Raw genomic sequence first — 14,166 nt, 5'->3', positions numbered from 1 at the left:
AGATTTTACTTCATAATGGACAAGGGAAACACAAAAGAAAGATTTAGCTAAATGTTAACTAAAAATGATAAGGCTTCAGAGGATGGCAATCATCCAATGTTCTCACTCAGTCCAAAGTTAAATTAGAAGTAGACAGTTAATAACTGCTTTGGTTTCTTCAGGGAATATTTTCTCCAATAGGATTCTTGGCTGAAGTGACATTCCTAATGTTTTTTCCTAAGGTCACTCTCATTGCTAACTTTATAAAAACAAATTTGTTAAAACCAAGTCTTTGAACTCTGAAAATTAATACGGTTTTATAAAAAAGATGACTGCTTACATAGATTCTCCACAGGGAGCTTCCTCCTAGAACTGTTATTTACATGGAACAAGTTAAGACTTCACATATAATGAAACTATTTTACCATTAAATAAAGCTATATTATTAATAACCAAGGTACCAGAACTGTCCATTCATAAAAGGCACATTCCTTTACACCTTCTCTTTACACAAAATCAAAGTACAAAAAGTTAGGGATGAATTACCTGTCACCTCAGTTGGAATTAGAACTCTTTTAATTTTTTTAATTGTGATAGTGCCAAGACTTAAAGCCCCTGCCATAAGAGACAGACCATGATGAAACTGAAGACAAAATATTTGGGGAAATCTGGCTTGGCCAAGATTATGTAATGGCAACTAAATATCTATGAGGACCTGTTTTAAAATGAGGCTAAACACAGAAATCCTGAATACTGAATGGACCTCTTCACCTGTTTGTCCGAAATATAACTCATATGAACATATCCCAAATGGAATCCACTATTTTTCCTCCATCATATTTTGTATAACTCTGCTCTTCTTTTGGCTCAGTTATAAAGGTGTTACCAACTAAAATATACATGGGAATTCAGCATACAATAAATGTACACTTCCAGTCAGTAAGAAAATGTGTGTTATTAAGTGAATGGCGTCAGAAAATAATAAACCATTTGGAGAAAAATGAAAACAAAATTGGATATCAATATTGAACACACTCCTTAAATTACTAAAGGCTAAAAAGGATTAAAAAGGAAACACGGGATATTTCTATTACCATATAATGGAAATGGTATTTATACAAAAGACATGCAACTCAAACTGTATTAAATTTTTAGTGGTCAATAGAATGACACTGAAAAATTATATCCAGCACATTTGAAATAAATTATTTTTCATCTTTAAGTCTTTAATAAAAGTCTTGATCTATAATCCCTCAAGAAAAGAAATAGGCAAATAATACTTACCTGGCGGGGGAGATACCATGATCACGAAGGTGGTTTTCTCAGGGCGAGGCTTATCCATTGCACTCCGGATGTGCTGACCCCTGTGATTTCCCCAAATGGGGGAAACTCGACTGCATAATTTGTGGTAGTGGGGGACTGCGTTTGTGCCCTCCCCTGATAAAAAAAAAAATAGGCAAATAGTATGAACAAAGAGGTTACACACAGACACACACATACCTATAAACAGATTATAAATATATAAAACATGCCCAAACACCTTTGTAATTACATAAGTGCAAATTTTAAGAGGATACTATTTTTTACTTAATAGTCTACTTAAATCAGTCTGATTATAGAGTTTTGAGAAATCAGGGCCACCCTATTTCACGTGTTGCACAACTTCAGGAGCAACTGTTTCTGTAGGATTGTGTGTTGCACATTTTAGAAGCCATGCAGAAAACAGGTCATCACAAGCACTCACTGTTAATGACACTGTAAATGAATACAGACTCATGTTTTACATACTCTAACTTTAGAACTAGCATTTCATCTCTGGGAAAGTATCTCACTCACAGCCACTGAGAACAGCCTTGCAGGCTAACACACGGCCCAACTTCAGGCAGTTCCATTCCCATAGATTACGGTGTGAATGACACCCCCAAAGGAGTTAGGTAAATAAGTGGGCCCTGACTTGGATAGCTTCTCACACATGTGTGCAAAGACATATATGCAAGGATGTTCATAGAATAACCAGAAAACTGGAGGAAAAATGTCATCCAGTAAGGAATTACATTACTCTTGGTACATATACAGAATAGTATAAGAGGCAGCCATTAGAAGAATGAAGAATCACTCTATAGATGATGATTTGGGGAGATCCCTAAGGTATGTTTTTAATTTAAAAACCAAAATTCAGAGCACTGCAAATACATGCTCTGATTTGTATTTTTTTGGGGTGTGTGTGTGTGTGTGTGTGTGTGTGTGTGTGTGTGAGAGAGATACTAATTGTATCACCATGGCAACAGTCTGCCTAATTCTGCCTCTGCCTCTTCATTTTCTTACACTAGCCCTCAACTTTCAAATCTTCATATGTCCCTGGTATAAACAGGCATGAGCCTCATCGTGAAATAATAACCATGCTTTACTTTCTCTCCCATTCTACTGATATATGTGTAGAGTATCTTTCAGATTTAAAATCAAAACCTCTCCTCTAAACAAGAGCTAACTGATCAGGTGGATTGAATCTACCTCTGGTGGTACAATCTTACAAAAAATGCTTTTCCCCTGAAGGGTAATGATTTTGCAGCTTGTGGTAGGCTGAAAATATGCCCTCCTCCCTCAAGATATATCCACTTCCTAATCCCTAACCTGTGAATATTACTTTATATTAAAAAATAAGGGCAAAAGATATGATTAAGTTAAGGATATTGAAAGGTGAACCTTATCCTGGATTATAGCCAGGTGGGCCCTAAATACCATCACAATGTCCTTATAAGGGAGAACAGCATCCTACAGTTGTATAGAAAGCAGAATTTGTAAACAAAAATCTTGGACATCTAAACAAAATGTTGAAGGTGTGACCTAGTTTCTTCTTGCTGCTCATGATTAAATGAAAGAGGAAAGAGATAAAGAAATAACTGTTAAACAAAAAGAAACCAGAACTTGATGATTTGAGAAATTCTCAGCCTATCCAAATTGCAAATGATGCCAAAATTAGGAGATTCACTGTTAGGAGAGCATGCCCTGGAGAGAAGTCTAAAGATACAGTTGGACAACCTCTAGCTAAAGAGATCAGGTGTGTGACTCATGGATCTACTCAATCATCTCAAGGAAGCCAGGAATTAAGATGGGATTATCCGAGAAAGATCTGTGGAGGGCCCTCTTATTTAATGATGTGAATACCTATAACACACAGGAGACCCACAAAGTTTTTAAGAATGTTACCTCAGGAGAAACACTGTCAGTTTGGACAGAAAGAGAGATAAAACAACATGAAAAAAGTCTGCTGGACTCCCTAAATTCTGCAAACAGGAAACATGCTTATAAATCTACTCAGCTACAAAAGTGTGCTAACCTTCAAGGAAAAGGAAGAATGACTTTGAAGGGTGGAGACATGGATGCAAAGGGGTACAGAGCTGAGTGACAGAGGATTATTCCTAGGACTAGAAACCTGATATTTGTCTTGCAGGATTTGGAACTTGCTTAGAACTGGTAACCCCTTTATTCCTTCCACTTTCATTCTTTTGGAATGAGCATGTCTATAACTGTTATAGTATACCTGTCTTCAAATTGAATTTTGGAAGTAGATAGCTTGTTTTCTGGTCTCACACATAGATAGATGGAGATAAATTTTGCCCCAGGAGGAATCATGCCCGACTGTCACCTATACTTGATTTAGATTATTTACAGGATGAGATCTGGGGCTTTTGAGCTAATGTTCTTTAGATGAAATTTTGGACTTGAGTGGTTACTAAAATGAGTTAAGACTTTTGAAGATGTTGGAATGGGCTGGCCGTATTTTGCATGTGGGACAGAGATGAAACTTTGGCAGCCAGAAAGAAAATTGTGGCAAACTGAAAAAATGAAACCCCAAAGATATATTCACTTTCTGATCTTTGAATATATGAATATTACCTTATATGGCAAAAAAGTGAATATTATATTTTATGGCAAAAATATGATGAAGTTAAGGGTCTTTAGAGACAGAGATTATCTTGGATTATCCAGGTGTGCTCTAATTACAAGTGGTGTCCTTATAAGGAGAGATATCAGTCACAGACACACAGCAGAGGAGGCAATATGATCACAGAGGCAGAGACTGGAGTGATGTAGCTACAAGTAAAAGAATGACAACAATCACCAGAATCTGGAAGAGACAAATAAGGGATTCTCACCTTGAGCCTCAATAGGAAATGTGCTCCTGCTGATATCTTAATTTTTGGACTTCTGGCCTCCAGGACTATGAGAGAAATAAATTCTCATTGTTTTAAGCCATCCAGTTTGTGGAAATTTCTTACAGCAGCCCCAGGAAACTAACATAGAGTAAATAACAAAGAGTGTGGATTTAATTAATTTTATTATTAGAATGTAGAAAGCACTTAAGAAGAAGAAACCATTATTTAAAACACTGTTCTTCACTCTAACAAACTATCCTTCCTGATATTCTGGCAAGTAGAAACTGATAAAAAGTTTACAACCTGTTGCTGGTCATGGCAAGGAAAATAATTGCCTACAGACTACAATGATTGAATATCAAATTTTTCCTTTCCTTTTGCTCCCAGGCAATGATATCAAAGGAAGATTTGCAGAAACACCTTTACTAAGTTAAAATTTATTACCATGTTCCTGGATTTTAGAAAGAACAAAGACAGGGTTCAGCTGTAGACAAAATACTTTTATGATTTCCAGTCATTTGATCTTGGCAAAGGCACTTTCCTTTTATGAATCTCCATTTCCTCATATTAAAATGGGGATGGTGAATTAATCTCATGGGGTGGTTGTAAGGTTTATATTATAACAAAAGTGACACATAACAGGCACCCAAAAATATCATTAGTCCTATCATAAAGTGCATAAGAACCTTATAATTCATCCCTTTTTGCTTTGACCTCTAGGAGGCTCAGAAAAAAATTTAATGTTTGTTATAGTAAGTCATTAACCTGAATGATTAGTATATGGTGGTTTATTTTTCTATCAATATTTTGAATTTTCTGTTAATTTTAACAACTTTATTGTATATTTTATTATCATAAGCTGCTATCTGGAAACAGATTTGCTAGCTATAATTAATAAATGATAAATTATGATCTGTTCATACTGTCTGTAAAGATGCCTGTTTATATTTCCTAACCTGTGCTTATTTGCTTTGGTGGCTAAGTGGGGGACTCAGAGCATTTAGCAGAGAGAAATGTTTGCTCTCTTCAAACAATTATCCAAGGGAATTACTCCCACCTTGGGAAAGGACATCTTCCTTTAGTATGAACATGTTTAGAAATGTAGCAAGGCCATGGCTACTCTCTATGCATGGAAGAAAAACCTTTGCCAGGAAACACTAAAGAGCTGCTTGTGGGCATGGAATGCTTAGAATAAGTATCAGAAATATGTGTGAGAGAGAAATAAAGTTTGTATTCTAAATATCAGTAAGCTGAGTAAAATTTGACATTTAAATCTCAAAAATTAATTTCCAAAATATGCAAACAGCTCATACAACTCAATGACAAAAAATCAAACAAGCCAATAAAAAAATGAGCAGAAGACCTAAATAGACATTTCTCCAAAGAAGGCATATAGATGGCCAAGAGGCACATGAAAAGATGTTCAACATCACTAATTATTAGAGAAATGAAAATCAAAACTACAATGAGGTACCACCTCACACAGGTCAGAATGGTCATCATTAGAAAGTCTACAAATAACAAATGCTGGAGAGGGTGTGGACAAAAGGGAACCCTCCTAACACTATTGGTGGGAATGTAAATTGGTGCAGCCACTATGGAAAACAGTATGGAGGTTCCTTAAAAAACTAAGAATGGAGTTGCTATATGATCCAGCAATCCCACTCCTGGGCATATATCCAGACAAAACTATAATTCAAAAAGATACATGCACCCCAATGTTTACAGCAGCACTATTTACAATAGCCAAGATGTGGAAGCAACCTAAGTGTCCATTGACAGATGAATGGATAAAGAAGGTATGGTATGTATACACAATGGAATATTACTCAGCCATTAAAAAGAATGAAATAATGCCATTTGCAGCAACATGGACTGACCTAGACATTATCATACGAAGTGAAGTAAGTCAGAAAGAGAAGGATGAATACCATATGATATTACTTATATGTGGAATCTCAAATATGGCACAAAATGAACCTATTTACAAAAGAGAAACAGACTCACAGATATAGAAAACAAATTTATGATTACCAAAGGGGATAGGGGGTGGGGGAGGGATAAATTAGGAGTTTGGGTTTAGCAGATACAAGTTACTATATATAAAACACATAAACAACAAAGTCCTACTGTATATCACAGGGAACTAGATTCAATATCCTATAATAAACCCCAATGGAAAAGAATATGAAAAAGAATACATATAAACTGAATCACTATGCTGTACACCAGAAACTAACACAACATTGTAAATCAACTATACTTCAATATTTTAAAATCTCCAAAATTACAGGATATATTTCCACTGCACACATTCCACGTAAGACTAAGCCTCCCCAGCCTTCAGGCCTCCCCTGGGAGGAGTGAAAGGGAGGGACAAAGAATTCTTCCACAGGCTTCTATAAAGACTATGCCTCCTCCCAACCACTTGTCCTTCCCAGTCTCCCACCATCTGGATGATTCTTTTTATGCCCTCCATTCCTGTAATGTTAGACACTTGAGAATATCTAGGATTCCCGTCACCCTTCAACCCCTAGAATCAAATCCACATATGGCTCTGTACACGCTCCAATTTTCGGACCCTTGACACCCTTCCAATGCCTTCTGGAACTTTAGTATCAGTCATCAATAAAACACTCAAATTCTTCTGAAGATTTTCTTCAGAAGGTTCACCTTTTTGCTCTAATGGAAATCTGACCCCCACTGAAGACTCTCTCTTTGGTCCCTCTAAAGTGACAGCTGTTTCCTTTCCCACCCCCTTCTACCATGGGCCCTGGAAATGGGCTGAGTCATCTTTGCTCCTCATGCTGCTTCCAGACCACTCTCTTTCCAATCTTTCTTTAGAACCCCAGCTTTTTATGTAGTGTCATCAAACTATACCACCCACCACTTCACAGTTTATACCCCTCATTCTGGATGACTTTAACTACTGGATTGCTATCACACTCTTCAAATACTAGCCACATTTTGGTGCTTTGAATACCCACATTCCAAGACTCTGGACTCTCAGATAATTTACCCCTCATCTGTAATGTCCTGGAAGTTATACCTTGTCCTCCACACTTCAGCCAGTCATTCCCATGCTCACACCTACACTTTGTCATAATCAAGAACTAACTACAACCCTCCATCAACTCAGTTTCAAGCTCCCCAAATTCTTACTGCATCTACCTAAATTCCTTCTACCTTGCTATAATGCCCTGACTCCAGTAATTCTTCAGCCCTGCTAGAACCTCCAGTCCACTGATTCTAACTCCTTTTCATAGGACCTCACCACTTCTGCTTGATACGTATCTCCTTTTGGCTTCAAGACTGCATGTTCTGACTTGAGAGAACTGACTTGAATTGCTTCTCTGCCTTCTTTGCTCATTCTTCATTTCCCCAATCTCTTATTATTGGAATCTCAGAACTCAATCTTGTATCCTTAATTTTCTCCAGACTTTAGTGCCTTTAATACCATATATGCATTGAAGGCTCCCCCAAATTTTTACCTACCATGTACAGTACAATCCAGGCAGCTCCTCTGAACCCCAGACTCATGTATCTAATGTCTACTTAGCATCTCCACTTGGATGACAGTCTTGTGGAACTCATGCCCACAACTAAACTCTTGATCTTCATGTACCATCTCCTTTCCATTGTCTTCCCCATCTCAATTAATGACAACTCTTATCGTTCCAGCTACTTAGGCCAATAACCTTGAAGTCATCCTTCACTCTTTTCTTTTTCTATCTAAATTTAATCTGGATGGCTCTGCCTTCAAAATCCAAAATCTGACATTTTCTTATCATTCCCAGCACTATCATCCTGGTTCAAGGTGATCATATTTTGTTTTGATGATTACAATTGACCCCTAACTGCCCTCCCTCTTGTGTGTGTGTATATGTGTGTGTGTGTGTGTGTGTGTGTGTGTGTGTGTGTGTGCGCGTATTTTGGCCACACCGAGTGGCATGTGGGATGCTTCCCCGACCAGGGATCGAACCCTGGCCTCTGCAGTGAAAGCACCAAATCCTAACCATTAGGCCACCAGGGAACTCCCACTGCTCTCCCTCTTTACTCTATTCTCAGCATAGGGAAATAAAATGTATTTTTTAAATAGAAATTATGTTTATTCATTATATTTTCAAACCCCTCTTGTATCTTATTCCTGCCCCCTGGTACTCCTTGTCCCCCTTTCTCTGCTTTATTTTTCTCCATATCATTTATCACCATTCACTATACATATTACATATTTTACTTATGCATTCTGTATATTGTCTGTCTCTCTCCAGTAGAGTGTAAGCTCCCCAAATGCAGAGATTTTGCCTGTTTTGGTCACAGCACTAGACACATAGTAGGTGATGCTCGGTCAACCTCTTTTGAATGAATGAATCATATCATGATGGCTGTCTATATTAGTTAGCTCAAACTGCCATAACAAAATATCACAGAATGTGTTACTTAAACAACAGAATTTTATTTTCTCACAGTTCTGGAGACTGGAAGTCCAAGATTATGGTGCCAGGGTTGGTTTCTGGTGAGGTCTTTCTTCCTGGCTTGTAGACAACTGCCTTCTCACTGTGTGCTTACAAGGCTTTTCCTCTGTGATTACATGGAAAGGGAGAGATCTCTGCTATCTCTTCCTCTTCTGATAAGGATATCAATCCTATCAGATTAGGGCCCCACCTTTATGACTTTATTTAAACTTAATTACTTCCCTAAAGGACTGCAGCATGAATTTGAAGGGCACCCAATTTAATCCCTAACACTGTCCAAGAGGAGAAGCTAGTGCTTGGAGAAACTTTAAGTTCTAAAAGGAGGTGCCTTGCAGTGTCAACCCTGTTAATAACTGACACCCATATGCAGCTTCTCAGTTAATATGCCACCAAGTTTCTATTCCTACTTGCAGATCTCCTCCACCACCTGGACCAACCTTCATCCTTCATCCCTTCCAGTACTCAGTACTTTCATTGGCTTGTTTGCATTAGTGTTATCTATACACAGGGAAGAAATATCTATAGGTATAGACTGATTAGTACTAAACTCTAAGTCTTAAGTGTTGTTCACTGCTGTATTCCCAACCTCACCTAGTGGCAGGCATGTAGTCAGTCCTCATTAAGGATTTATGAAATGAATGATCTTGTAGAGCAGAACCAGGTCCTTTACCCTTGTGCGTCTCAACTTGGGGCAGGCAGCACACTGGTGTTTGCCCCATGTGCTTGTGCTTGCAAGAAGACATGGGATAAGCATGTGCACCTCTTTAAAGCACAAATTTGACTTGATTATAAGTCATTTAAAACATGTCATGGGGGGAGGGATAAATCAGGAGCTTAGGATGAACACACACACATTACTATATATAAGATAGATAACCAACAAGGACCTACTGTATAGCATAGGGAACTCTACTCAATATTCTGTAATAACCTATATGAGGAAAGAATCTAAAAAAGAATGAATATATGTATAACTGAATCACTTTGCTGTACACCTGAAACTAACACAACATTGTAAATCAACCATACTCCAGTAAAATTTAAAAAAAACAACATGTCGTAATGTTAAAGCCAACTTTGGTCTATTGCAGAAAAAGAAAGCAAAGTTCACGTAAATGTTGAGGCTAAGATGGTTTCCTCAGGCATCACTCTCTCACCTTCCCCAAGGATCTATTTAACTCTGGGTTTTCCCACTAAATACTAAGTGCTACCAGTTACCAGAGAGAAAATGCAGAAGACACTTAAACCTATTCACAGATTCATACAGAGAAGTGTAAGTCCAAGTTCAAGGATGACTATTATGAACTCATATGGAGATTGTTTCCATTGCTTTCTCTTAAAAGCACAGCAAAGAGAATTAGACCATATGTAGGAACCATACAAATGCAGCCGTAAACAGACAATAGGGCTTCCCTGGTGGCACAGTGGTTGAGAGTCCACCTGCTGATACAGGGGACGTGGGTTCGTGCCCTGGTCCGGGGGGATCCCACATGCCGCAGAGCGGCTGGGCCCGTGAGCCATGGCCGCTGAGCCTGAGCGTCCGGAGCCTGTGCTCTGCAACAGGAGAGGCCACAACAGTGAGAGGCCCGCGTACCGCAAAAAAAAAAAAAAAAAAAAAAAAAAAAAAATGCCATTGGTAATTTGATAGGGATTGCATTGCATCTGTAGATTGCTGTAGGTAGTATAGCCATTTTCACAATGTTGGTTCTTCCAACAACATGGTACACCTCTCTATCTGTTTGTATCATCTTTAATTTCTTTCATCAGTGTCTTATAGTTTTCCACATACAGGTCTTTTGCCTCACTAGGTAGGTTTATTCCTAGGTATTTTATTCTTTTAGTTGCAATGGTAAATGGGAGTGTTTCTTTAAATTCTCTTTCAGATTTTTCATCATTAGTGTATAGAAATGCAAGAGATTTCTGTGCATTAATTAGTATCCTGCAACTTTAGCAAATTCATTGATTAGCTCTAGTAATTTTCTGGTGGCGGATTCTCTATGTATAGTATCATGTCATCTGCAAACAGTGACAGTTTTACTTCTTCTTTTCCAATTTTTATTCCTTTTATTTCTTTTTCTTCTCTGATTGCCATGGCTAGGACTTCCAAAACTATGGTGAATAATAGTGGTGAGAGTGGACATCCTTATCTTGTTCCTGATCTTAGAGGAAATGCTTTCAGTTTTTCACCATTGAGAATGATGTTTGCTGTGGGTTTGTCATATATGGGTTGAAGTAGGTTCCCTCTATGCCCACTTTCTGGAGACTTTTTATCATAAATGGTGTTGAATTTTTTCAAAAGCTTTTTCTGCATCTACTGAGATGATCATATGGTTTTTCTTCTTCAATTTATTAATATAGTGTATCACATTGATTTGCATATATTGATAATCCTTGCATCTGCGAGATAAATCCCACTTGATAATGGTGTATGATTCTTTTAATGTGTTGTTGGATTCTGTTTGCTAGTATTTTGTTGAGGATTATTGCATCTATATTTGTCAGTGATATTGGTCTGTAATTTTCTTTTTTTGTAGTATCTTTGTCTGGTTTTGGTATCAGGGTGATGGTGGCCTCATAGAATGAGTTTGGGAGTATTCCTTTCTCTGCAATTTTTTGGAAGAGTTTGAGAAGGATTGGTGTTAGCTCTTCTTTAAATGTTTGATAGAATTCACCTGTGAAGCCGTCTGGTCCTGGACTTTTGTTTGCTGGAAGATTTTTAATCACAGTTTCCATTTCAGTACTTGTGATTGGTCTGTTCATATTTTCTATTTCTTCCTGGTTCAGTCTTGTAAGGTTATACCTTTCTAAGAATTTGTCCATTTCTTTCAGCTTGTGCATTTTATTGGCATAGAGTTGCTTGTAGCAGTGTCTTATGATGCTTTGTATTTCTGAGGTGTCTGTTGTAACTTCTCCTTTTCATTTCTAATTTTACTGATTTGAGTCCTCTCCCTCTTTTTCTTGATGAGTCTGGCTAATGGTTTATCAATTTTATTTTCTCAGAGAACCAGATTTTAGCTTTATTGATCTTTACTATTGTTTACTTTGTTTCTATTTCATTTATTTCTGCTCTGATCTTTATGGTTTCCTCCCTTCTATTAACTTTGGGTTTTGTTTGTTCTTCTTTCTCTAGTTCCTCTAGGTGTAACGTTAGATTGTTGATTTGAGATTTTTCTTGTTTCTTGAGGTAGGCTTGTATTGCTCTAAGGCTTCCCTCTTAGAACTGCTTTTGCTGCATCCCATAGGCTTTGGATTGTCATGTTTTCGTTGTCATTTGTCTCTAGGTATTTTTGATTTCCTCTTTGATTTTTTCAGTGATCTCTTGGTTATTTAGTAACATATTTTTTAGCCTCCATGTGTCTGTGTTTTTTGATTGTTTTTTTCCCTGTAATTGATTTCTAATCTCATAGCGCTGTGGTCAGAAAAGATGCTTGATATGATTTCAATTTTCTTAAATTTACTGAGGCTTGATTTGTGACACAAGATGTGATCAACCCTGGAGAATGTCCCATGTGCACTTGAGAAGAAAGTGTAATCTGCTGTTTTTGGATGGAATGTCCTATAAATATCAATTAAATCTATCTGGTCTATTGTGTCATTTACAGCTGTGTTTCCTTATTTATTTTCATTTTGGATGATCTGTCCATTGCTGTAAGTGAGGTGTTAAAGTCCCCCACTACTATTGTGTTACTGTTGATTTCCTCTTTTATAGCTGTTAGCAGTTGCATTATGTATTGAGGTGCTCCTATGTTGGATGCATATATATTTATAATTGTTATATATTCTTCTTGGATTGATTCCTTGATCATTATGTAGTGTCCTTCCTTGTCTCTCATAACATTCTTTATTTTAAAGTCTATTTTATCTGATATGAGTATTGCTACTCCAGCTTTTTTTTGATTTCCATTTGCATGGAATATCTTTTCCCATCCCCTCACTTTCAGTCTGTATGTGTCCCTAGGCCTGAAGTGGGTCTCTTGTAGACAGCATATATACAGGTCTTGTTTTTGTATCCATTCAGCAAGCCTGTGTCTTTTGGTTGGAGCATTTAACCCATTCACATTCAAGGCCGTTATCGATATGTATGTTCCTATTACCATTTTCTTAATTGTTATGGGTTTGTTTTTGTAGGTCCTTCTCTTCTCTTGTGTTTCCCACTTACAGAAGTCCCTTTAGCATTTGTTGTAGAGCTGGTTTGGTGGTGCTGAATTCTCTTAGCTTTTGCTTGTCTGTAAAGCTTTTGATTTCTCCGTCAAATCTGAATGAGGTCCTTGCTAGGTAGAGTAATCTTGGTTGTAGTTTCTTCCCTTTCATCACTTTAAATATATCATGCCACTCCCTTGGAGCTTGTAGAGTTTTTGCTGAGAAATCAGCTGTTAACCTTATGGGAGTTCCCTTGTATGTTATTTGTCATTTTTCCTTTGTTGTTTTCAATAATTTTTCTTTGTCTTTAATTTTTGTCAGTTTGATTACTATGTGTCTCGGCATGTTTCTCCTTGGGTTTATCCTGCCTGGGACTCTCTGCGTTTCCTGGACTTGGGTGGCTATTTCCTTTCCCATGTTAGGGAAGTTTTCAACTATAATCTCTTCAAATATTTTGTTGTGTCCTTTCTCTCTCTCTTCTCCTTCTGGGACCTCTATAATGTGAATGTTGTTGCATTTAATGTTGTTCCAGAGGTCTCTTAGGCTGTCTTCATTTCTTTTCATTCTTTTTTTCTTTATTCTGTTCTGTGGCAGAGAATTCCACCATTCTGTCTTCCAGGTCACTTACCCGTTCTTTTGCCTCAGTTATTCTGCTATTGATTCCTTCTAGTGTATTTTTCATTTCAGTTATTGTATTGTTCATCTGTGTTTGTTTGTCCTTTAATTCTTCTAGGTGTTTGTTTTTTAATTCTTCTAGGTCTCTGTTAAACATTTCTTGCCTCTTCTTGATCTTTGCCTCCATTTTTTTCTCAAGGCCCTGCATCACCTTCACTGTCATTATTCTGAATTCTTTTTCTGGAAGGTTTCCTATCTCCATTTCATTTAGTTGTTTTTCTGGGGTTTTATCTTGTTCCTTCATCTGGTACATAGCCCTTTGCCTTTTCATCTTGTCTATCTTTCTGTGAATGTGGTTTTTGTTCCACAGGCTGCAGGATTGTAGTTCTTCTTTGAAATACCACTTTATACCTCTTGGTTTTTGTTAAGTAATTTTTTTTTTAGGTATTGACAATGTTATAGCAAAACAACTCTCTTACAATGCTAGTATGAGTGTTAATAGGTATAACTCACTGGAAAGAATTTGGCAAAATCTAGTGATGTGGAAAAGATATAAATCCTATGAGCCAGCTGCAATTGCCCTCATAGGTTTAAGGGGTGCATTAAAAATAAGGTCAGTATATTCAAGGCAGAAATATTTTTACTAGTAAAAAATTGGAAAATATTATATTCTTCAGATGTATATTTACAAAAAATGCCACACAGCAGCCAAAATGAATGAGCTAGAACTCTGAATATTAACATGGTTGAATCTCAAAAGTTGAACAAAAAAAAGCAAGGTATAGAACAATGTGTAAGTA

General features: G+C 37.2%; 1 non-coding gene across 1 annotated transcript; it reads left to right on the top strand.

Annotated features, from left to right (window-relative positions):
* Positions 1 to 1,255: 1,255 nt before the first annotated feature.
* Positions 1,256 to 1,419, top strand: LOC117313096 (U1 spliceosomal RNA). Its single transcript, XR_004527559.1, has one exon. It is a non-coding gene; the product is annotated as a U1 spliceosomal RNA (small nuclear RNA).
* The last annotated feature ends 12,747 nt before the right edge of the window (positions 1,420 to 14,166 follow it).

Source organism: Tursiops truncatus, chromosome 7 (assembly GCF_011762595.2).
Source record: "Tursiops truncatus isolate mTurTru1 chromosome 7, mTurTru1.mat.Y, whole genome shotgun sequence".
Lineage (NCBI taxonomy): Eukaryota > Metazoa > Chordata > Mammalia > Artiodactyla > Delphinidae > Tursiops > Tursiops truncatus.
The sequence above is the reverse complement of the archived record's forward strand: the minus strand, read 5'-3'. Positions and strand labels throughout refer to the sequence as shown.